Below are 23,309 nucleotides of genomic sequence, written 5' to 3' on the forward strand. Positions count from 1 at the left end.
TTCATGTCTGCATGCAAGTACTTTCTGTTTTCCTCTATATAAAGCACATTTCTGCTGACAGACTGAGTGGGGGCATGACAAGGAATGTCACTGAGAAGGGTGGGAGGACGGAGCTCTACAGTCTGATTACACAGCTCAAGTTCTGTGGGAGGAAAATAGATCTAGAAATAAATAATGCATTTCCACCACGATCAAATCACCCAGCCACAAAATCTTGTTATACGTAACAATACACACAGATACGTCTATTGTGCCCTGATGCACCTAGAAAAGATGATGCTCCATAGTTGCTAACTAGTGCAACTCAATTTTTTCATTATGGATCATTTTTCGAATAACTGAAACATGAGTGAGCGGTCAGTGTCTAGGTCGACCACTATTGTTCGACAGTAACTACGTCGACAAAGTCTCTAGGTCAACAGGGTCTTTAGGTCGTCATGGTTTAGGTCGACAGGTCAAAAGGTCGACATGAGTTTTTAATGTTTTTTAGGTGTCGTTTTCTTCGTAGAGTGACCGGGAACCCCAATTAGTGCACCGTGTCCCCTTACATGGCTCGACATGCTTCAGGCAAGGTGCCTCGCTCTGCTACCGCTGCGCTCGGCACAGATTACCATTCCCAATTGTAGTCCACGTGGATCGTTAAGTATGAAAAGGTTCAAAAAAAGAAAAAAATCGTGAAAAACTCATGTCGACCTTTTGACCTGTCGACCTAGAACATGTCGACCTAGAGACCCTGTCGACCTAGTTACTGTCGACCAATAGTGGTCGACCTAGATAGTGTCGACCTAGTTACTGTCGACCTAGAGACTGGATCCCCTACGGCATTATCACCCCTGCTGGTTCAGCCTGATGCTTATTATTGGAAAATAGGGGAACCCAGCGCCATTTTCTCCCTATTTTCCACCAGATCAAGTACAAAGGTCTAGGGCTTGTAACTGATGAGCGGGGGTTCCCGGCCACAATGACATAAATAGTTCTCCCACCCCCTTCAACGCTGTCATAATTTCCCCCACCACATAAAAAAAGACCCTTCTTCCGTCCCAGCCAAAATTATATTTTTTCAGCAGATTGCTGCAGCAGACACTGATTGGATAACTGCGGGGCCACATTGCAGCCCCGGTCTGTGCATGGGCAGATCACAAAACATTGGAGACGCATGTAAACATTGGGTTGGCATCCCAGATTAAGGCCCACTGACCAAACTGAAATAAATCTATAAAAGCTTACTTGGTTAAATAAATAAGAATTTACTTACCGATAATTCTATTTCTCATAGTCCGTAGTGGATGCTGGGGACTCCGTAAGGACCATGGGGAATAGCGGCTCCGCAGGAGACTGGGCACATCTAAAGAAAGCTTTAGGACTATCTGGTGTGCACTGGCTCCTCCCCCTATGACCCTCCTCCAAGCCTCAGTTAGGATACTGTGCCCGGACGAGCGTACACAATAAGGAAGGATTTTGAATCCCGGGTAAGACTCATACCAGCCACACCAATCACACCGTATAACCTGTGATCTGAACCCAGTTAACAGCATGATAACAGAGGAGCCTCTGAACGATGGCTCACAACAATAATAACCCGATTTTTGTAACAATAACTATGTACTACTATTGCAGACAATCCGTACTTGGGATGGGCGCCCAGCATCCACTACGGACTATGAGAAATAGAATTATCGGTAAGTAAATTCTTATTTTCTCTAACGTCCTAAGTGGATGCTGGGGACTCCGTAAGGACCATGGGGATTATACCAAAGCTCCCAAACGGGCGGGAGAGTGCGGATGACTCTGCAGCACCAAATGAGAGAACTCCAGGTCCTCCTCAGCCAGGATATCAATTTTGTAGAATTTTTCAAACGTATGTGCTCCTGACCAAGTAGCTGCTCGGCAAAGTTGTAAAGCAGAGACCCCTCGGGCAGCCGCCCAAGATGAGCCCACCTTCCTTGTGGAGTGGGCATTTACAGATTTTTGGCTGTGGCAGGCCTGCCACAGAATGTGCAAGCTGAATTGTACTACAAATCCAACGAGCAATAGTCTGCTTAGAAGCAGGAGCACCCAGCTTGTTGGGTGCATACAGGATAAACAGCGAGTCAGATTTCCTTACTCCAGCCGTCCTGGAAACATATATTTTCAGGGCACTGACAACGTCTAGCAACTTGGAGGCCTCCAAGTCCCCAGTAGCCGCAGGCACCACCAATAGGTTGGTTCAGGTGAAACGCTGAAACCACCTTGGGGAGAAACTGAGGACGAGTCCTCAATTCCGCCCTGTCCGAATGGAAAATCAGATAAGGGCTTTTTCAGGATAAAGCCGCCAATTCTGACACGCGCCTGGCCCAGGCCAGGGCCAACAGCATGACCACTTTTCATGTGAGATATTTTAACTCCACAGATTTAAGTGGTTCAAACCAATGTGACTTTTGGAACCCAAAACTACATTGAGATCCCAAAGTGCCACTGGAGGCACAAAAGGAGGCTGTATATGCAGTACCCCTTTTACAAACGTCTGAACTTCAGGGACTGAAGCTAGTTCTTTTTTGGAAAAAAATTGACAGGGCCGAATTTTGAACCTTAATGGACCCCAATTTCAGGCCCATAGACACTCCTGTTTGCAGGAAATGTAGGAATCGACCCAGTTGAATTTCCTCCGTCGGGCCTTACTGGCCTCGCACCACGCAACATATTTTCGCCAATTGCGGTGATAATGTTTTTGCGGTTACATCCTTCCTGGCTTTGATCAGGATAGGGATGACTTCATCCGGAATGCCTTTTTTCCTTCAGGATCCGGCGTTCAACCGCCATGCCGTCAAACGCAGCCGCGGTAAGTCTTGGAACAGACAGGGTCCTTGCTGGAGCAGGTCCCTTCTTAGAGGTAGAGGCCACGGATCTTCCGTGAGCATCTCTTGAAGTTCCGGTTACCAAGTCCTTCTTGGCCAATCCGGAACCACGAATATAGAGCTTACTCCTCTCCATCTTATCAATCTCAGTACCTTGGGTATGAGAGGCAGAGGAGGGAACACATACCCTGACTGGTACACCCACGGTGTTACCAGAGCGTCTACAGCTTATTGCCTGAGGGTCCCTGGACCTGGCGCAATACCTGTCGAGTTTTTAATCATGTGGAAGACTTCTGGGTGAAGTCCCCACTCTCCCGGGTGGAGGTCGTGCTGAGGAAGTCTGCTTCCCAGTTGTCCACTCCCGGAATGAATACTGCTGACAGTGCTAACACATGATTTTCCGCCCAGCGAAGAATCCTTGCAGCTTCTGCCATTGCCCTCCTGCTTCTTGTGCCACCCTGTCTGTTTACGTGGGTGACTGCCGTGATGTTGTCCGACTGGATCAACACCGGCTGACCTTGAAGCAGAGGTCTTGCTAAGCTTAGAGCATTGTAAATGTCCCTTAGCTTTAGGATATTTATGTGAAGTGATGTCTCCAGGCTTGACCATGAGCCCTGGATATTCCTTCCCTGTGTGACTGCTCCCCAGCCTCGCAGGCTGGCATCCGTGGTCACCAGGACCCAGTCCTGAATGCCTAATCTGCGGCCCTCTAGAAGATGAGCACTCTGCAACCACCACAGGAGGGACACCCTTGTCCTTGGTGACTGGGTTATCCGCTGATGCATCTGAAGATGCGACCCGGACCATTTGTCCAGCAGGTCCCACTGGTGCGTGGAATCTGTCGAATGGGATTGCTTCATAGGAAGCCACCATTTTACCCAGAACCCTTGTGCATTGATGCACTGAGACTTGGCTCGGTTTTAGGAGGTTCCTGACTAGCTCGGATAACTCCCTGGCTTTCTCCTCCGGGAGAAACACCTTTTTCTGGACTGTGTCCAGGATCATCCCTAGGAACAGAAGACACGTCGTCGGAACCAGGTGCGATTTTGGAATATTGAGAATCCAATCGTGCTGCCGCAACACTACCTGAGATAGTGCTACACCGACCTCCAACTGTTCCCTGGATCTTACCCTTATCAGGGAATTGTCCAAGTAAGGGATAACAAATTCACTTCCTTCGAAGGAATATCATCATTTCGGCCATTACCTTGGTAAAGACCCGGGGTGCCGTGGACCATCCATACGGCAGCGTCTGAACTGATAGTGACAGTTCTGTACCATAAACCTGAGGTACCCTTGGTGAGAAGGGTAAATTTTGACATGAAGGTAAGCATCCTTGATGTCCCGAGACATCATGTAGTCCCCTTCTTCCAGGTTCGCAATCACTGCTCTGAGTGACTCAATCTTGAATTTGAACCTCTGTATGTAAGTGTTCAAAGATTTTAGATTTAGAATCGGTCTCACCGAGCCGTCCGGCTTCGGTACCACAACAGTGTGGAATAATACCCCGTTCCCTGTTGCAGGAGGGGTATCTTGATTATCACCTGCTGGGAATACAGCTTGTGAATGGCTTCCAAAACTGTCTCCCTGTCAGAAGGAGACATCGGTAAAGCCGACTTTAGGAAACGGCGAGGGGGAGACGTCTCGAATTCTAATTTGTACCCCTGAGATATCACCTGAAGGATCCAGGGGTCTACTTGCGAGTGAGCCCACTGCGCGCTGAAATTCATTGAGACGGGCCCCCCACCGTGCCTGATTCTGCTTGTAAAGCCCCAGCGTATACTGAGGGCTTGGCAGAGGCGGGAGAGGGTTTCTGTTCCTGGGAACTGGCTGATTTCTGCAGCCTTTTTCCTCTCCCTCTGTCACGGGGCAGAAATGAGGAACCTTGTCCACGAAAAGACTGCGTCTGATAATACGGCGTCTTCTCATGTTGAGAGGCGACCTGGGGTACAAACGTGGAATTCCCAGCTGTTGCCGTGGCCACCAGGTCTGAAAGACCGACCCCAAATAACTCCTCCCCTTAATAAAGCAATACTTCCAAATGCCGTTTGGAATACGCATCACCTGACCACTGACGTGTCCATAACCCTCTACTGGTAGAAATGGACAACGCGCTTAGACTTGATGCCAGTCGGCAAATATTCCGCTGTGCATCACGCATATATAGAAATGCATCTTTTAAATGCTCTATAGGCAAAAATATACTGTCCCTATCTAGGGTATCAATATTTTCAGTCAGGGAATCCGACCATGCCAACCCAGCACTGCACATCCAGGCTGAGGCGATTGCTGGTCGCAGTATAACACCAGTATGTGTGTAAATACCTTTTAGGATACCCTCCTGCTTTCTATCAGCAGGATCCTTAAGGGCGGCCATCTCAGGCGAAGGTAGAGCCCTTACAAGCGTGTGAGCGCTTTATCCACCCTAGGGGGTGTTTCCCAACGCACCCTAACCTCTGGCGGGAAAGGATATAATGCCAATAACATTTTAGAAATTATCAGTTGTTATCGGGGGAAACCCACGCATCATCACACACCTCATTTAATTTCTCAGATTCAGGAAAACTACAGGTAGTTTTTCCTCACCGAACATAATACCCCTTTTTTGGTGGTACTCGTATTATCAGAAATGTGTAAAACATTTTTCATTGCCTCAATCATGTAACGTGTGGCCCTACTGGAAGTCACATTCGTCTCTTCACCGTCGACACTGGAGTCAGTATCCGTGTCGGCGTCTATATCTGCCATCTGAGGTAACGGGCGCTTTAGAGCCCCTGACGGCCTATGAGACGTCTGGACAGGCACAAGCTGAGTAGCCGGCTGTCTCATGTCAACCACTGTCTTTTATACAGAGCTGACACTGTCACGTAATTCCTTCCAACAGTTCATCCACTCAGGTGTCGACCCCCTAGGGGGTGACATCACTATTACAGGCAATCTGCTCCGTCTCCACATCATTTTTCTCCTCATACATGTCGACACAAAAGTACCGACATACAGCACACACACAGGGAATGCTCTGATAGAGGACAGGACCCCACTAGCCCTTTGGGGAGACAGAGGGAGAGTTTGCCAGCACACACCAGAGCGCTATATATATACAGGGATAACCTTATATAAGTGTTTTTCCCCTTATAGCGGCTGTATAGTTAATACTGCGCCTAATTAGTGCCCCCCTCTCTTTTTTAACCCTTTCTGTAGTGTAGTGACTGCAGGGGAGAGCCAGGGAGCTTCCCTCCAACGGAGCTGTGAGGGAAAATGGCGCCAGTGTGCTGAGGAGATAGGCTCCGCCCCCTTATCGGCGGCCTTATCACCCGTTTTTCTATGTATTCTGGCAGGGGTTAAATGCATCCATATAGCCCAGGAGCTATATGTGATGCATTTTTTTGCCATCCAAGGTGTTTTTATTGTGTCTCAGGGCGCCCCCCCCCCAGCGCCCTGCACCCTCAGTGACCGAAGTGTGAAGTGTGCTGAGAGCAATGGCGCACAGCTGCAGTGCTGTGCGCTACCTTGTTGAAGACAGGACGTCTTCTGCCGCCGATTTTCCGGACCTCTTCTGCCTTCTGGCTCTGTAAGGGGGCCGGCGGCGCGGCTCTGGGACCCATCCAAGCTGGGCCTGTGATCGTCCCTCTGGAGCTAATGTCCAGTAGCCTAAGAAGCCCAATCCACTCTGCACACAGGTGAGTTCGCTTCTTCTCCCCTTAGTCCCTCGATGCAGTGAGCCTGTTGCCAGCAGGTCTCACTGAAAATAAAAAACCTAATCTAAAACTTTCACTAAGAAGCTCAGGAGAGCCCCTAGTGTGCACCCTTCTCGTTCGGGCACAGAGATCTAACTGAGGCTTGGAGGAGGGTTATAGGGGGAGGAGCCAGTGCACACCAGATAGTCCTAAAGCTTTCTTTAGATGTGCCCAGTCTCCTGCGGAGCCGCTATTCCCCATGGTCCTTACGGAGTCCCCAGCATCCACTTAGGACGTTAGAGAAAATAACAAATATTCTTTCAAGCTGGTTCATGAATAACCAACCCGAACAGAAATTGAAGTAACAGACATAATACATTATTAAGTGAAAATACATGAAAAAAAAACCTGGTTCTCCCACTGATACCTAACCAAAAGAATGGGGCAGCTGCTTAGTCTGTTTCACCAAAATGTTTTCCTATGTCTGTGATAATAGTAAACATGCCTAATAGTAAACATATCTAATCTGAGCAGATTCCCATGGCAGCATTAGACAATGTGTTCTCTACAAAAGACTTGTGTCCTTGGCGTGTTTATTGTATTGTGGTACGAGTTTCAGGAGGAAATAGAAGCACTTTAATGCAGGGGTTAAGCTTTGAAAACTATCTTGATATCGTACTGATACACTGGACAAGTAATAGTATGCTATTATGCTGAAAAGGAGCTGGAAAAACTGATTGAATTTGACCTTTTTACACTTTGGACTTCCCTGCTGCTCCCTCTTCTCTGAGCTCACAGCCATGTAGTAGGTTACAACATTGTGCCACAAGGACATCTTTCTTCCTGTTCCCCTGCTGTTCCCGGAGAGATAAGCTCTCCCTGCAGAACAGATTACAATGTGCCAGAAGCGTTCTAGACCCCAGTGTACCAAACACACTACTTTTGTTTGTATTATGAAATATCATGGAACAAAAACAAAAGAGTGGAAACACACCAAATAAACCCATTGTCTTGTTAAACACATTGATTAGTGGGAGATAAACAAAGACGAGAAGCCAGATGATAAATGAGGTCGATTAGAAGATCCAGAAAGTGAATGGGTCACAGTCCAATTACATCCAGTCTCTTTTCCAGTCCTTGTGCCCGTGCCATCCCAAATAGCAGGGGCCTATTGGGGAAAGGTGGAGGAAAGAGCACATGCAGTCTCCCCCTCATTAGCACGTGCCAATTGGCTACAATTGCAGCTATCTCACCGGCCAGAGACCCCTCTATTGTTCAGCAACTCATATTATTATTATTACAATTTATTTATAAGGTGCCACAAGTGTTTCACAGCGCCGTACATACAACACACATTAGAACAATACAGGGTATACAGAACTTAACATTACAGAAAACTAAAACAGAGCACAGGTAACAATAAGCACCAAAGTTCTCAGTACACAATACAGCTGAGATGTAAGGAAACAAAGGAGTAATCAGCATACTACTAGGGGCGGGCAGCCGTTGGAAGAGATGAACAGTCACGAGCAAGAGGAAATGCAGGTATAGACAGTCATTGAGTGGGAGAGAGCTGTAATTGAAGTGCAAAAGAGGGCTTTGAGAACAGGAGGGAAGAGGGCCCTGCTCTAAGGGGGAGACAGACAGGTGTCATGAGGTACAAGCAAGCGGAAGGTGGCCTGCTGTCAGGAAGTAAGCAAGGCAGAGATGGCCAAGGATGGGAGGGCTGCCTCAAGACTAATTTATGCGGAAGGGTACGCTTTGATGGACAGGTGAGTTTTCAGTGCCCGTTTCAAGCTTTGCAAGGTCGAGGAGAGTCTAAAAGAAGCAAAGGAGCTTGTTCCAGTGAAGAGGGGCAGCACAGGCAAAATCTTGGATTTGCGCATGGGATGTAGTGACCAGGGTAGAGAGGCAATGGCCATTGGCTGACCGGAGTGGGCAGGCCGGAGATGAGGATGGAGATGTATGGTGCAGTGGAATTAGAGAGGGCCTTGTATGTGAGGGTGAGGAGTTTGAAGAGGATTCTGTGGGGGAAATTATATTACATTAGTTTATTTGGATACAGAACACCAAAATAAAAAATAGTCTGTGATTTTCGGGTGATTTCTCAGCAATTTAGCTTCTATTACGTTTGACGATTTTCAATTCATCCTACTGAATTGCTAAAAACGCTGACTTGACCAAGTCGTGATCCATTACATTTCCCCAAATATATCTATATGTGAACTATTCTGCAATGGAGGTGTAGTTACCTTGAATCTGGATTTGTACTCCATCATTTAGACCTGGGTGGTTAAAATTTTATAATTTAATTTTTGTATTATATTATTCTATTATCCTTTTGTTTTATGACATTGGGAATTTACAGAGAGTTTTTTTTACTGTTTCTTGTTGGAGGATTACTACATCTGTCCAAAAGAAGGAATCAACTAGAAACTAAAGGACTTGTATATTGGTTTAATTGGCTTTTGAAAATTTTTATATACAAGTTAGGTGACGTGTTTGGAAATTTTAATGCTGCTTTTACAGTAGCGCACAAGAATTTGTCTACACATACCTTTTGAACTTTCAGTTGGTTTATGATTTGTAGCTACACCAAGGTACAGAAAGATGAGGCTGTAATATGGAAGACTCACCCAACAGGTTTTGCCCAGTTTAATATGAAGAGCTGAGAAGGAACCAACCTTCCAACTTGTCTGTTCAACTAAAACAGTGTCCCACACATCTAACCAACTTTTCATCAGTGCTCCACACATCTAACCAACTTTTCTTCAGACCAACCAACATGCCAACTTCTGTCCAACTTGTGGTGTCACCAAAGTAGGTGGACAGTGCCTGCCTACAGTACTTCAGTTTTTGTTTTTTATTACTCAAAACAAGCACCCTCACATCTCGCTCTCCATCACTTCTCTCACACCGCCACATATCTTAAATGTATGAGGGACAATATCTGACCACCTAAGTGGTCTCCGCGGATTGTCCGACAGGCTGGAGCCCGCTATGTTACTGGAGCGGTGCGTGTGTGCTGCACAGCCCCATATGTTCCATGCGACTGGAGCTTGCAGCGTTGTGAGGTGGTCCCTGGCTCCTGTAGCTGGAGCGGCAAGGAGGCGGTGAGTGGCAGGCCCCTGCGGCGTTGAAGGCAGCGGTCCCTGCAGCCTGTGAGGGATGGAGACTGGCGGCGCTGAGGTGGCCGGTCCCTCCTGTAGTTGGAGCTGGTCCCTGCGATGTTGAAGGCAATGGCGGGATGGAACCTGATGGCAATGAGGTGGCCAGCCCCTGCCGCCAGCATGGGACAGAGGCTGGCGGCCAGTGCGGGAAGGATGCTGGCGGCGGTGAGGTGGATGGTACCTGCGGCCAGCGCGAGAAGGACGCTGGTGGCGGTGAGGTGGACGATACCTGCAGCCGGTGCAGGACAGAGGTTGGCGGCCAGTGAGGGAAGGATGCTGGCGGCGGTGAGCTGGACGGTACCTGCGGCTGGTGCGGGACAGAAGCTGGCGGCCGGTGCGGGAAGGATGCTGGTGGCGGTGAGGTGTCCAGTGGCCGGTACCTGCGCCCAGAGGGGGATGGAGGCTGTGAGATGGACGGCAGCTGGAGCGGGATAGAGGCGCACTTAAAAATATAATACATACATGGGGGAGGAGGGGGGATTGGAGGTGCCATCAGTGGTAGGGGGGAATTGGAGGTGCTTCCTGTGGGGGGGATTCGAGGTTCCACCTGTACTGCTGCGGATAAGAGATGAATCTTGTAGGGGTAGCAAGTGCTGATCGGGGGTGACGGCCGTGTGTGGCTCTTTTGCAGGAGGGGCAGGTGACAATCGAGGGCGGCGGTGAGGTGCTGGTTGAGGGGGGCCCTCTGTGGGGGAAGCAAATAGCTATCTTGGGCAGAGGGGGCTGGGTGCTGCTTGCTGAGGCTTCACTGTCATTCTTTTAATTTAGTTGGGTACATTTAGGTATGCCATTTAATAATTGGTGGGTGGAGGGGGAGTGCTGGCAGGGGAGACAGTGTTGCTGTACGTGTGTGGGTGGGAGACAGTGTTGTTGTATGTGAGAATCATACATACACAGAAACTGAAATCTCCGAACAGGCTTAAAGTGGGATTTCTGTATATTGAGAATTTCCACGTAATGTCTTAATAGACCTTTTGTCGAGAATTATGCTGCAGGATAGCGCCCTTATGAGGAAGTGTCCAGATACTAAACTTAGGGGGTAATTCAGACCTGATCGCTGTTGTGCGTTTTCGCACAGCAGGTGATCAGGTCCAAATTGCGCATGTGTAAGCACCGCAATGCGCAGGCGCATCGCACGGGTACAAAGCAGATCGCCGCTCAGTGATGGGTTTGTACGACAGATCCGTTCACATGGGAGATCGCAAGGAGATTGACAGGAAGAGGGCGTTTGTGGGCGTCAACTGACCATTTTCAGGGAGTCTGGAAAAACGCAGGCGTGTCCATACGTTTGAAGGGAGGGTTCCTGACATCAATTACGGTCCCGGAAAGGCTGATGTGATCGCAGCGGCTGATTGAGTCCTGGGCTGTGCTGGGACTGCACAAAATCTGTTTGTATAGGTCTGCTACACATGTGTTCGCACACTTGCACAGCTAAAATACACTCCCCCTGTAGGTGGCGACTATCTGATTGCAGCAGTGCAAAAATCGCTTGCTAGCGATCAGGTCTGAATTAGGCCCTATGTCTTTTGAATAAGTTCGGAGCTGATGAAGTACCGAAAGGTGAGGCCTAGAATTGGTAGTGGATACTTTTGATTTAAAATTGTAAGAATGCTAGATAATCTCCGCCATGACCTTTGTGAACGGCCATATTAGAATGTGAAGGCAGGCCTTCTTGATATCCGAAGATACCAAGAACTCCCCTTGTTCCAGTCCTGTGATGACTGCTCTAGCGAATTCCTTGTTGAAGTTGAAGACTCTTAGGGTTCAGGGACTTCATTCAGGAAGGGTCCAACCGACTCATTCAGTCTCGGAACTACCAAACAGACTAGAAAAGAATCCCTTGTTCCCTGACGAGTTGGAACTAAGACAAATACCTGTGTTTGCAGGATTCTGTGTATGGCCTTGTGTAGGGATAACTGTCTTTCAAGGAAAACTGGTAAACCTGAAGTGAAAGCCTATGAGGCGAGTCCTCTATTTTGAATCCTTGGGTGTTAACCCAGGCATCTTGGTTGGAGCTTATCCCATGTGACTGAAATGTCTTAGGTGTGCTCCTACACTGAGATCCTCTAGGCGTGGAGGGAGCGCGTCATGCTGCAGGCCCTGCTTGTAATAGCTTATTTCCGTCCCGTGCCTTCTAGGGCTATGGGCCACATTTGAGGCTCCTTAATGGGACCACCCTGGGACTCAAACTAAGATTCTTGAACCTACTGGCATTGTGCTCTTGTGAGATGAGCCACAGAGCACATATGGCTGTGTCTCTAATCTTGTAACATGAAAGGAATGAAAGGATGCTGCAAATAAGGCCATCTAGCTGGTGAGCTGAAGGGGAAATAAGTGTCAGCAGTAACTTGTGAACCACTTATGTAAATCCACTCCAAATAAAACCTCTTATATATGGAAGGCTTTTCACCTCTCATTTGGACTCAGCATCTGCTGTCCACTGACGAAGCCGCAAGGCTCTGTGGTTGGAGACAGCCACTAATGTCATTCGAGAGTTAATCAGTCCTGTCTACAGAGTGATCTGACACAATAGGTTGCTAATTGCTTTTGTGTTGTGCTAGAGTGACCCATTGTGTCTGGATCTAGCTCAGGCTCTAAAGGGGGTTACACACGGAGAGATCCGTGCCCAAATTCCAAGCAACCTGACTAGATTGCCTAGAAGTCAAGCACAGATCTCTCTGCATGTATGCCCCACAGCAATAGCGATTTGCAGTGCCATCGCTGATACTAGATTGGCCTACATGTAGGCACAATCTAGCAGGTTGCTCATTTCACTGCTGGGTGAAATGAGCGCCCCCTCCCCCGTCAGTCCCCCCCCCCTCCCGCCACCTCGCTCAGCACACATCGCTCTGTGTGCCGAGCGGTCACTGATAGATCGCTCAACACACATCTCTCCCCGTGCGTACGGGGCTTAAGGGTTTTGTAACCTACCATCTAACCTTTACAGGTCGCAGGGCCACTACTGCAGCTGTATATTATAGATTTTAGGGTGGTTTCTATAGTATGGTCTGAAGGCTCCTTTGGTGAGGTAGCACCTGGGACCGGGAGCCAATATTTGTTTGATAGGCGTAAAACCAATTTATTCACTGTTAGTGGATCTTCCCAAAGCTTCCTAAATCTAGAGGAAATGGGAATGATGACAAAAATTCTACTGCATTATTCTGTATGAGCACTATGAGCCGCTGGAGCACTGGGTGAGGGGAAGCTTTTTCACCTCCCTTTATAGAGACTAAGGAATCTTATTTCATTAATGTCCCTATAGGCGAAAAGAATGGTCAAAAACTGACATGTTTTCGCCTGCGCGTGTCGAAAACACATGGACAAGTGGCGAATCCGCTCATCCTGTCCGACAAGTCGAAATTATTGTTTCGACAGGACGGAAACTTGGACTTCAATCAATAGTGAAGTGCCGGAAGTATTGATGGAAATATATGTGTGTGTGTGTGTGTGTGTGTGTGTGTGTGTGTGTGTGTGTGTGATAGATATATATATATATATATATATATATATACACACACACACACATACATAGCTCAAAAAATAGAGGGAACACTAAAATAACACATCCTAGATCTTAATGAATTAAATATTCTTATTAAATACTTTGTTCTTTACATAGTTGAATGTGCTGACAACAAAATCACACAAAAATTATCAATGGAAATCAAATTTATTAACCGAAGGAGGTCTGGATTTGGAGTCACACTCAAAATTAAAGTGGAAAAACACATTACAGTCTGATCCAACTTTGATGTAATGTCCTTAAAACAAGTCAAAATGAGGCTCAGTAGTGTGTGTGGCCTCCACGTGCCTGTATGACCTCCCTACAACGCCTGGGCATGCTCCTGATGAGGTGGCGGATGGTCTCCTGAGGGATCTGCTCCCAGACCTGGACTAAAGCATCCACCAACTCCTGGACAGTCTGTTGGTGGATGGAGCGAGACATGATGTCCCAGATGTGCTCAATTGGATTCAGGTCTGGGGAACGGGCGGGCCAGTCCATAGCATCAATGCCTTCGTCTTGCAGGATCTGCTGACACACTCCAGCCACATGAGGTCTAGCACTGTCTTGCATTAGGAAGAACCCACGGCCAACCGCACCAGCATATGGTCTCACAAGGGGTCTGAGGATCTCATCTCGGTACCTAATGGCAGTCAGGCTACCTCTGGCGAGCACATGGAGGGCTGTGCGGCCCCCCAAAGAAATGCCACCCCACACCATTACTGACCCACTGCCAAACCGGTCATGCTGGAGGATGTTGCAGGCAGCAGAACGTTCTCCTTGGCGTCTCCAGACTCTGTCACGTCTGTCACATGTGCTCAGTGAGAACCTGCTTTCATCTGTGAAGAGCAAAGGGCGCCAGTGGCGAATTTGCCAATATTGGTGTTCTCTGGCAAATGCCAAACGTCCTGCACGTGTTGGGCTGTAAGCACGACCCCCACCTGTGGACGTCGGGCCCTCATACCACCCTCATGGAGTCTGTTTCTGATCGTCTGAGTAGACACATGCACATTTGTGGCTTGCTGGAGGTCATTTTGTAGAGCTCTGGCAGTGCTCCTCCTGTTCCTCCTTGCACAAAGGTGGAGGTAGCGGTCCTGCTGCTGGGTTGTTGCCCTCCTACGGCCTCCTCCACGTCTCCTGATTTACTGGCCTGTCTCCTGGTAGCGCCTCCATGCTCTGGACACTACGCTGACAGACACAGCAAACCTTCTTGCCACAGCTCGCATTGATGTGCCATCCTGGATGAGCTGCACTACCTGAGCCACTTGTGTGGGTTGTAGACTCCGTCTCATGCTACCACTAGAGTGAAAGCACCGCCAGCTTTCAAAAGTGACCAAAACATCAGCCAGAAAGCATAGGAGCTGAGAAGTGGTCTGTGGTCACCACCTGCAGAACAACTCCTTTATTGGGGGTGTCTTGCTAATTGCCTATAATTCCCGGTATCCGGACTCCAGGTCGACAACAAAAAGGTCGACACACCTTAGGTCGACGCCAATTGGTCGACACGCCTTAGGTCGACATGGACAAAAGGTCAACATGGGCAAAAGGTCGACATGAACAAGGTCGACGTGGAAAAAGGTCGACATGAGTTTTTCACAATTTTTTTCTTTTTTGGAACCTTTTCATACTTAACGATCCACGTGGACTACGATTGGAACGGTAATCTGTGCCGAGCGTAGCGAAGGCACCATGCCCGAAGCATGGCGAGCGAAGCGAGCCATGCGAGGGGACGCGGTGCACTAATTGGGGTTCCCGGTCACTCTACGAAGAAAACGAAACCAAAAAAACATAAAAAAACTCATGTCGACCTTTTTCCATGTCGACCTTGTTCCCGACGACCTTTTGTCCATGTCGACCTTTTGTCCATGTCGACATAAGGTGTGTCGACCAATTGGCGTCGACCTAAGGTGCGTCGACCTTTTTGTTGTCGACCTGGAGTCCCAGACCCATAATTCCCACCTGTTGTCTATTCCATTTGCACAACAGCATGTGAAATTGATTGTCAATCAGTGTTGCTTCCTAAGTGGACAGTTTGATTTCACAGCTTGGAGTTACATTGTGTTGTTTAAGTGTTCCCTTTATTTTTTTGAGCAGTGTATGTGTATATATATATATATATATATATATATATATATATATACACACACACACATATATACATATACCCTTTTAAAACTGGGTATATAATTGGAATAAAACAAGTCTCAGACAGTAGTTTACCCAGATAGTTACATGAGAAGGCACAGGGAAGGAAGAACCAGCACACTCTGGGGCAGATGTATTAACCTGGAGAAGGCATAAGGAAGTGATAAACCAGTGATAAATCCAGGGTGATAAATGCACCAGCCAATCAGCTCCAGTATGTAAATGAACAGTTAGGTGCTCATTGGCTGGTGCGTTATCACCTTGCACTTATCACTGGTTTATCACTTCCTTATGCCTTCTCCATGTTAATACATCTGCCCCTCTGTCTATTATTTAAGACCATAGCTAGGCAGAATTATTCTGGAATCCACTAGCAATGATCCGGTTGTAATGTTAACCGCTTCCCCACATTATTCCCCACTGTTATGACCACGCCCCCTTTACCCGTAGCCAAGCCCCCTTTTCGATTTTGTACCGATTTTTATGTGTAAAAAGTTGGAGGGTCTGTTATGACAGTCTTGGATTTGTGAGGTACGCTCAGGCTGTGGTGTTAATGCAGCCACATTGCCTATCTGTAACAGCCGTGAGATGGCGCTCACTGTGTGCTGTCCTCTGCTCACTTATTATTTAAACTGGCAGCGCTGATATATATTGCTGAAAGCAGTGTTCCCTCACTCTAACAGCCTAAAATAGCCAGTTTTGCACTTTACTGGTGACAGTAGCTCTCTTTATGCAGAGCAGTGTGACCAGTGTGCGTCTGTGCCGCCATTTGAACCGGGGACCCCGCTACTCGGGGCCCCGGTTTTTACTCACCAATCTTCTTATCTTCAGATCTGTTAGGGGTGGCGGCAGGCTGCGGGTCCCAGCGCTAGTCCTCAATCTGACTGCAGTGCAAGTACCCTCAGGACAGATGTCCTGTCAGCCAGGGACCCGACCCATACCTCTCTATTAGGTCTGGACGGGTCGTTCCCCAGTAAGTCCCACGAAGCAGACAGGTAGTTGCAAGCAGGGCCGGCCTGAGCCTAATTTTTTGGTAAGCGAATATATATTTTGGCACACCTTAGTGGAATATATAGGGGCAGGGCTTCATGGGGAAGGGGAGTGGCCACAGAATAGTACCAATTCACATTACAACACAGAGTGGTGTCCTCTATTCACATTATACCACACAGTAGTGTCTGCTATTCACATTAGACAGCAAAGTGGTGTCCACTATTTACATTGCACCGCACAGTGGTGTCCGTTAGTCACATTACACCACACAGTACTATCTGCTTACACCACACAGTAGTGCCCCTTATACACGTTGCACCATCCAGCAAAGACCCTTATACACGTTACACCACAGCAGAGTCTCTTTTAAACATTACCATGGTAGAACCCTTTATACATGTTACACCACAGTAGAGCTACTTATACACAATGCGCCACAGTACAGCTGCTTATACAAGTTACGCAACAGCAGAGCCCCTCATACACATTATGTCATGGTAGAGCCCCTTATACAGGCTACGCCACAGTAGAACCAACTGTATTACACACACACATCCTCACACACATTTACGTGCACTGTACGCATGCATGGAGTCGCAATTCAACAGCCAAAGGCCTGCTGCCCCCATTACCAAACTTCCCCGAACAGCCACTCCAGCTGATCCGCAACAAACATGATTCCCAGCTGCTGCATCCAGTCCCTTCCATGAATCTCTGCTTCTCCCTCCCTGCAGAGGCCCAGAGTCTGCTTGGTGCCTACCATGGTCACATTGGCTCGGGCTTGTAGGGGTCGGAGCACCTCTCTCTTGGGGGCTGGCAGCTGCTTAACGACGGGGTCCATGGACAAACCCACACCACCAATATACTGTGTATATATACACATATACCCCACCACCACACCGTTACACTGTTTATATACACTCCTCTTAAGACTTGTACATACACATACCTCCCCATATACATCCCTCCCATATATACACATAACCCCCGATATACATTTATACACCCCTCCTGCACATGGACATACCCCCATATGGATAGACACACCTCATGTATATACACATACCCCTTCCCAATATACATACAGTATATGCACCCTCCTGCACATGCACCCCCCCACACATATACAGTACATATATACACCCCCTCAGTTACATGTACACCCCCCACATATTTACAGTACATATATACATCCCTGTCTGTACATGCCCATCCCGCCATACATGCTGTGCATTCACATACCTCCCATATGCAGAAACACAGAATACAATATCTCGGCATTACTCTATACAGTGCAGGGAGGGCGGGCAAGTGAAGCATGTCTCTGCTTCTGATTATGGCAGTGTTTCACAGGACAGGAGGAGTGAGTCATGATTGTGGGGGCGGAGCTTACAACTGCTGCTTTCTACAACAGCATAAACCCAAACCCCAGCCCCCCAGCCCGCACGCATAACAGCCTGCGGGGCGGGACCTACCTACAGTGTTCTTATGCTGGTGGCAATCTAGCACCGCGGACCCCCTCCCCTTCCCAGAGTTGCCGCCAGCACGTAAAAGTTAGGCGGGAGAGGCGCAGCTACAGTGGCTAGTGTGGCTGCGGGCAGCGGGGTATCTGCAGCAGCGCCCTCATCATCTGGCGCTCTACGCAGACGCGTACCCCACGTATGCTTGGGGCCGGCTCTGGTTGCAAGCTACCCTGTCTGAAAATAATAAAGTTTAAAATAAATAAGAAGAAGAACCCTGGAGCCCTCCAGAGATGTGACCGGCTCTGAGGGTACATTTTTCTAAACTGAGCTGTGGGAGGGGGCATAGAGGGGAGGAGCCAGCACACAGTCAATTGAAGATTTCTTAACGTGCACCGGCTCCAGCGGACCCATCTATACCCCCACTGTAATAAGCAATCCCCAGTATCCCCTATGGATGCAAGAGAAATACAGTATATTAGAAAATATACCTTAACACAAGCTAAACGCAGCCCCCTAGTTGTACTCCCCACTGCTTGACAGCCTAACTGCAGTTCTTCCATAAGTCGCCAGTAGGCTTTGCATAAGCATAACCATGTACGACATGGAGATAATGGGGGTCATTCCGAGTTGATCGCTCGCTAGCTACTTTTTGCAGCGCTGCGATCAGGGCAGTACGCCTCACAGCACTGAGGTCAGGGTTCAATTCCCACCATGACCCTAACTGTGTGGAGTTTGTATGTTCTCTCCGTACTTGCGTGGGTTTAGTCCGGGTACTCCGGTTTCCTCCCACAATCCCAAAATATACTTATAGGTTAATCGGTTCCCAACAAAAATAAGATTTTAAACCTACCGGTAAATCTTTTTCTCCTAGTCCGTAGAGGATGCTGGGGACTCCGTAAGGACCATGGGGCATAGACGGGCTCCGCAGGAGACATGGGCACCTAAAAGAACTTTCTAGTATGGTGTGCACTGGCTCCTCCCTCTATGCCCCTCCTCCAGACCTCAGTTAGAGAACTGTGCCCAGAGGAGATGGACAATACGAGGAAAGGATTTTGTTAATCTAAGGGCAAGATTCATACCATCCCACACCAGTCATACCATATAACCTGGAATACACATAACCAGTTAACAGTATGAACAAACGACAGTATCGGTCCAAGACCGATTCTAACTGTAACATAACCCTTATGTAAGCAATAACTATATACAAGTCTTGCAGATTTTCCGCACTGGGACGGGCGCCCAGCATCCTCTACGGACTAGGAGAAAAAGATTTACCGGTAGGTTTAAAATCTTATTTTCTCTTACGTCCTAGAGGATGCTGGGGACTCCGTAAGGACCATGGGGTTTATACCAAAGCTCCCAATCGGGCGGGAGAGTGCGGATGACTTTGAAGCACCGACTGAGTAAATGCTAGGTCCTCATCAGCCAGGGTATCAAACATGTAGAATTTAGCAAAAGTGTTTGAACCCGACCAAGTCGCTGCTCGGCAAAGCTGTAATGCCGAGATGTCCCGGGCAGCCGCCCAAGAAGAGCCCACCTTCCTAGTGGAATAGGCCTTTACTGAATGCGGTAACGGCAATCCAGCCGTAACATAAGCCTGCTGAATCGTGTTACAGATCCAGCGCGCAATAGTCTGCTTCGAAGCAGGTGTGCCAATCTTGTTGGCAGCATACAGGACAAACAATGCTTCTGTTTTTCGAATTCTAGCCGTCCTGGCTACATAATCTTTAAGGCCCTGACTACATCCAGGGACCTGAAATCCTCCAAGTCACTCCTAGCCACAGGCACCACTATAGGTTGTTTCATATGAAATGAAGACACCACCTTAAGTAAAAATTGAGGACGAGTCCTCACTTCTGCTCTATCCACATGAAAAATCAAGTAAGGGCTCTTGTGAGACAAGGCCGCCAATTCTGACACGCCTTGCAGATGCCAAGGCTAACAACATGACCACCTTCCAGGTGAGAACTTTAACTCCACCGTTTGAAGGGGTTCAAACCAGTGTGATTTAAGGAACTGTAACATCACGTTCAGGTCCCATGGTGCCCCTGGGGGCACAAAAGGAGGCAGGATGTGTAGCACTCCCTTTACAAAAATCTGGACTTCTGGAAGAGAAACCAATTCCTTCTGAAAGAATATCGACAGGGCCGAAATCTGTACTTTAACAGATCCTAACTTTAGGCCCATATCCACTCCTGTCTGTAGGAAGTGGAGAAAAACAACCCAGATGGAAATCTTCCGTAGGAGTATTCTTGGTTGCACACCAAGAGGCATATTTCCACCAGATACGGTGATAATGTTTTGCCGTCACCTCCTTCCTAGCCTTTATTAGAGTAGGTATGACCTCCTCCGGAATACCCTTCTCAGCTAGGATCCGGTGTTCAACCGCCATGCTGTCAAACGTAACCGCGGTAAGTCTTAGAACAGACAGGGCCTCTGCTGTAACAGGTCCTCTCTCAGAGGAAGAGGCCCAGGATCTTCTGTGAGCATCTCCTGAAGATCTGAGTACCAGGCCCTTCGAGGCCAGTCTGGAACAATGAGAATTGTCTGTACTCTTTTTCGTCTTATGATCCTCAACACTTTTGTGATGAGAGGAAGAGGAGGAAACACATAGACCAACTGGAATACCCATGGTGTTACCAGAGTGTCTACTGCTATTGCCTGAGGGTCCCGGGACCTGGCAGAATACCTCCGCAGCTTCTTGTTGAGCCGTGACGCCATCATGTCTATTTGAGGAACTCCCCCGAGACTCGTAATCTCTGCAAATACTTCTTGATGAAGTCTTCACTCTCCTGGATGGAGATCGTGTCTGCTGAGGAAGTCTGCTCCGGAATGAAGACTGCTGACAGAGCGCTTACGTGATTTTCCGCCCAGCGAAGAATCCTGGTGGCTTCCGCCATTGCTTTTTGCCCCGCCTTGGCGGTTCACATGAGCCACTGCTGTGACATTGTCCGATTTTATCAGAACCGGTAGGTTGCGAAGAAGACCGTCCGCTTGTCGAAGGCCATTGTATATGGCCCTTAGTTCCAACACGTTGATGTGTAGACAGGACTCCTGGTCTGACCACAGTCCCTGAAAATTTCTTCCTAGGGTTACTGCTCCCTATCCTCGGAGGCTCGCGTCCGTGGTTACCAGGATCCAGTCCTGAATGCCGAACCTGCGACTCTCTAGAAGGTGAGCACTTTGCAGCCACCATAGAAGAGACACCCTGGCCCTGGGGGACAGTGTTATTTTTTGATAATTGTAGATGGGACACGGACTATTTGTCCAGAAGATCCCATTGAAACGTCCTTGCATAGAACCTGCCGAAGGGAATGGCCTCGTAAGTTGCCACCATTTTCCCCAGAACCCGAGTGCATTGATGAACTGACACTCTTATCGGCCTTAACAGGTCTCGGACCATGTTCTGGAGGTCCTGGACTTTTTCCCACGTGAGGAAAACTTTCTTTTGTTCCATGTCCAGTATCATGCCTAGGAACGTCAGTCGAGTTGTCGGAACCAACTGTGACTTTGGCAGATTGAGAATCCAACTCTGTTGCTGAAGCACTCTCTGAGAGAGTGACACGTTCTCCAGTAGTTGTCTTGACCTCGCTTTTATCAGGAGATCGTCCAAGTATGGGATAATCGTGACTCCTTGCTTGCGCAGGATCACCATCATTTTCTGAAACTGATAATGACCATCCTGTACCGCGAATCTCAGGTACTCCTGATGAGAGGGATATATGGGGACATGAAGGTAAGCATCCTTTATGTCCAGTGACACCATAAAATCCCCCCCTTCCAGGCAGGCTATCACCGCTCGGAGCGATTCCATTTTGAATTTGAATCTTTTCAAGGTCTAGGGATTTTAGATTTAAAATGGGCCTGACCGAACCATCCGGCTTCGGGACCACAAACAGGGTTGAATAATACCCTTTTCCCTGTTGGCTCAGGGGAACCCTGATAATCATTCGCTGTTGACACAGCGTTTGAATTGCACCCAGCACTACTTCCCGTTCTGGGGTAGAAGCTGGTAAGGCCGAGTTGAAAAATCGACGTGGGGCACCTCTTCGAATTCCAGCTTGTAACCCTGGGAGACTATTTCTATCACCCAAGGGTCCACGTCTGACTGAACCCAGACTTGGCTGAATAGTCGAAGGCGTGCTCTCACCTGAGCGGACTCCCGCAGGGGAGCCTCAGCGTCATGCGGTGGACTTAGCGGAAGCCGGGGAAGACTTCTGCTCTTGGGAACTAGCCGCAGCAGGTGTCCTCTTGCCTCTACCCTTACCTCTGGCGAGGAAAGAGGAGCCCCGACCTCTTCTGGATCTATGCGACCGAAAGGACTGCAACTGATATTGTGGAGGTTTCTTTTGCTGTTGGGGAACAAAAGGTAAAAAGGTAGACTTACCCGCGGTAGCTGTGGAGACCAGGTCCGCGAGGCCGTCCCCAAACAATACATCACCTTTGTAAGGTAAAACCTCCATATGCCTTTTTGATTCTGCATCCCCCGTCCATTGGCGGATCCATAAGGCTCTTCTTGCCGAAATAGCCATAGCATTGGCTCTCGAACCCAGTAATCCAATGTCTCTTTGAGTGTCCCTCATATATAAGACTGCGTCCTTAATATGCGCTAATGTTAACATAATTGTATCCCTATCAAGGGTATCAAGGTCAGCTGACAGGGTATCTGTCCACGCTGCTACTGCACTACATACCCATGCCGACGCAATTGCCGGTCTAAGCAAAGTACCAGTATGTGTGTAAATAGACTTTAATGTAGTTTCCTGCCTGCGGTCCGCAGGGTCCTTGAGGGCCGCTGTGTCAGGGGACGGTAGCGCCTCTTGGAAAGGCGTGTTAAGGCTTTGTCCACTGTGAGAGAGGACTCCCAACGTACCCTGTCCAGTGTAGGGAAATAGTACGCCATAAGAACCCTTTTGGGAATCTGCAGCTTCTTATCTGGAGTTTCCCAAGCTTTTTCACATAACTCATTTAGTTCATGGGAAGGAGGAAAATTCATAACCCGTTTCCTTCCCTTAAACATGTGTATCCTCGTGTCGGGCACCGAGGGCTCATCAGTGATATGTAAAACATCTTTTATTGCAATAATCATGCACTGAATACTTTTTGTCACCCTGGGGTGCAATCTTGCTTCATCATAGTCGACACTGGAATCAGAGTCCGTGTCGGTATCTGTGTCCCCTATTTGTGAGAAGGGACGTTTCTGAGACCACGACGGGTCCTGTGATTCGGTGCCATCCGTAGATTGAACACCTGTCGACACCCTGGACTCTGCTTTGTCCAGCCTTTTGTGTAGTGAAGCTACACTTGCATTTAACATATGCCACATATCCATCCAATCCTGAGTCGGCACCGCCGACTGTGACACACCACTCATCTGTTCCACCTCCTCTTTGGATAAGCCTTCCGCTTCAGACATGCTGACACACACGTATAGACACCTCACACACACTGGGATATAACTATAAGGGGACAATTCCCAAAAGAAGGCCCTTTGGAGAGACAGAGAGAGAGTATGCCAGCAC

General features: G+C 48.3%; 1 protein-coding gene across 1 annotated transcript in view; it reads right to left on the reverse strand.

Annotated features, from left to right (window-relative positions):
- Window positions 1-23,309, reverse strand: part of WIPF3 (WAS/WASL interacting protein family member 3) — a 227,157-nt gene that overhangs the window by 97,912 nt on the left and 105,936 nt on the right. The gene's annotated exons all lie outside the window — the stretch shown is intronic.

The sequence above is a fragment of the Pseudophryne corroboree genome, chromosome 5, assembly GCF_028390025.1.
Source record: "Pseudophryne corroboree isolate aPseCor3 chromosome 5, aPseCor3.hap2, whole genome shotgun sequence".
NCBI classification, from domain to species: domain Eukaryota; kingdom Metazoa; phylum Chordata; class Amphibia; order Anura; family Myobatrachidae; genus Pseudophryne; species Pseudophryne corroboree.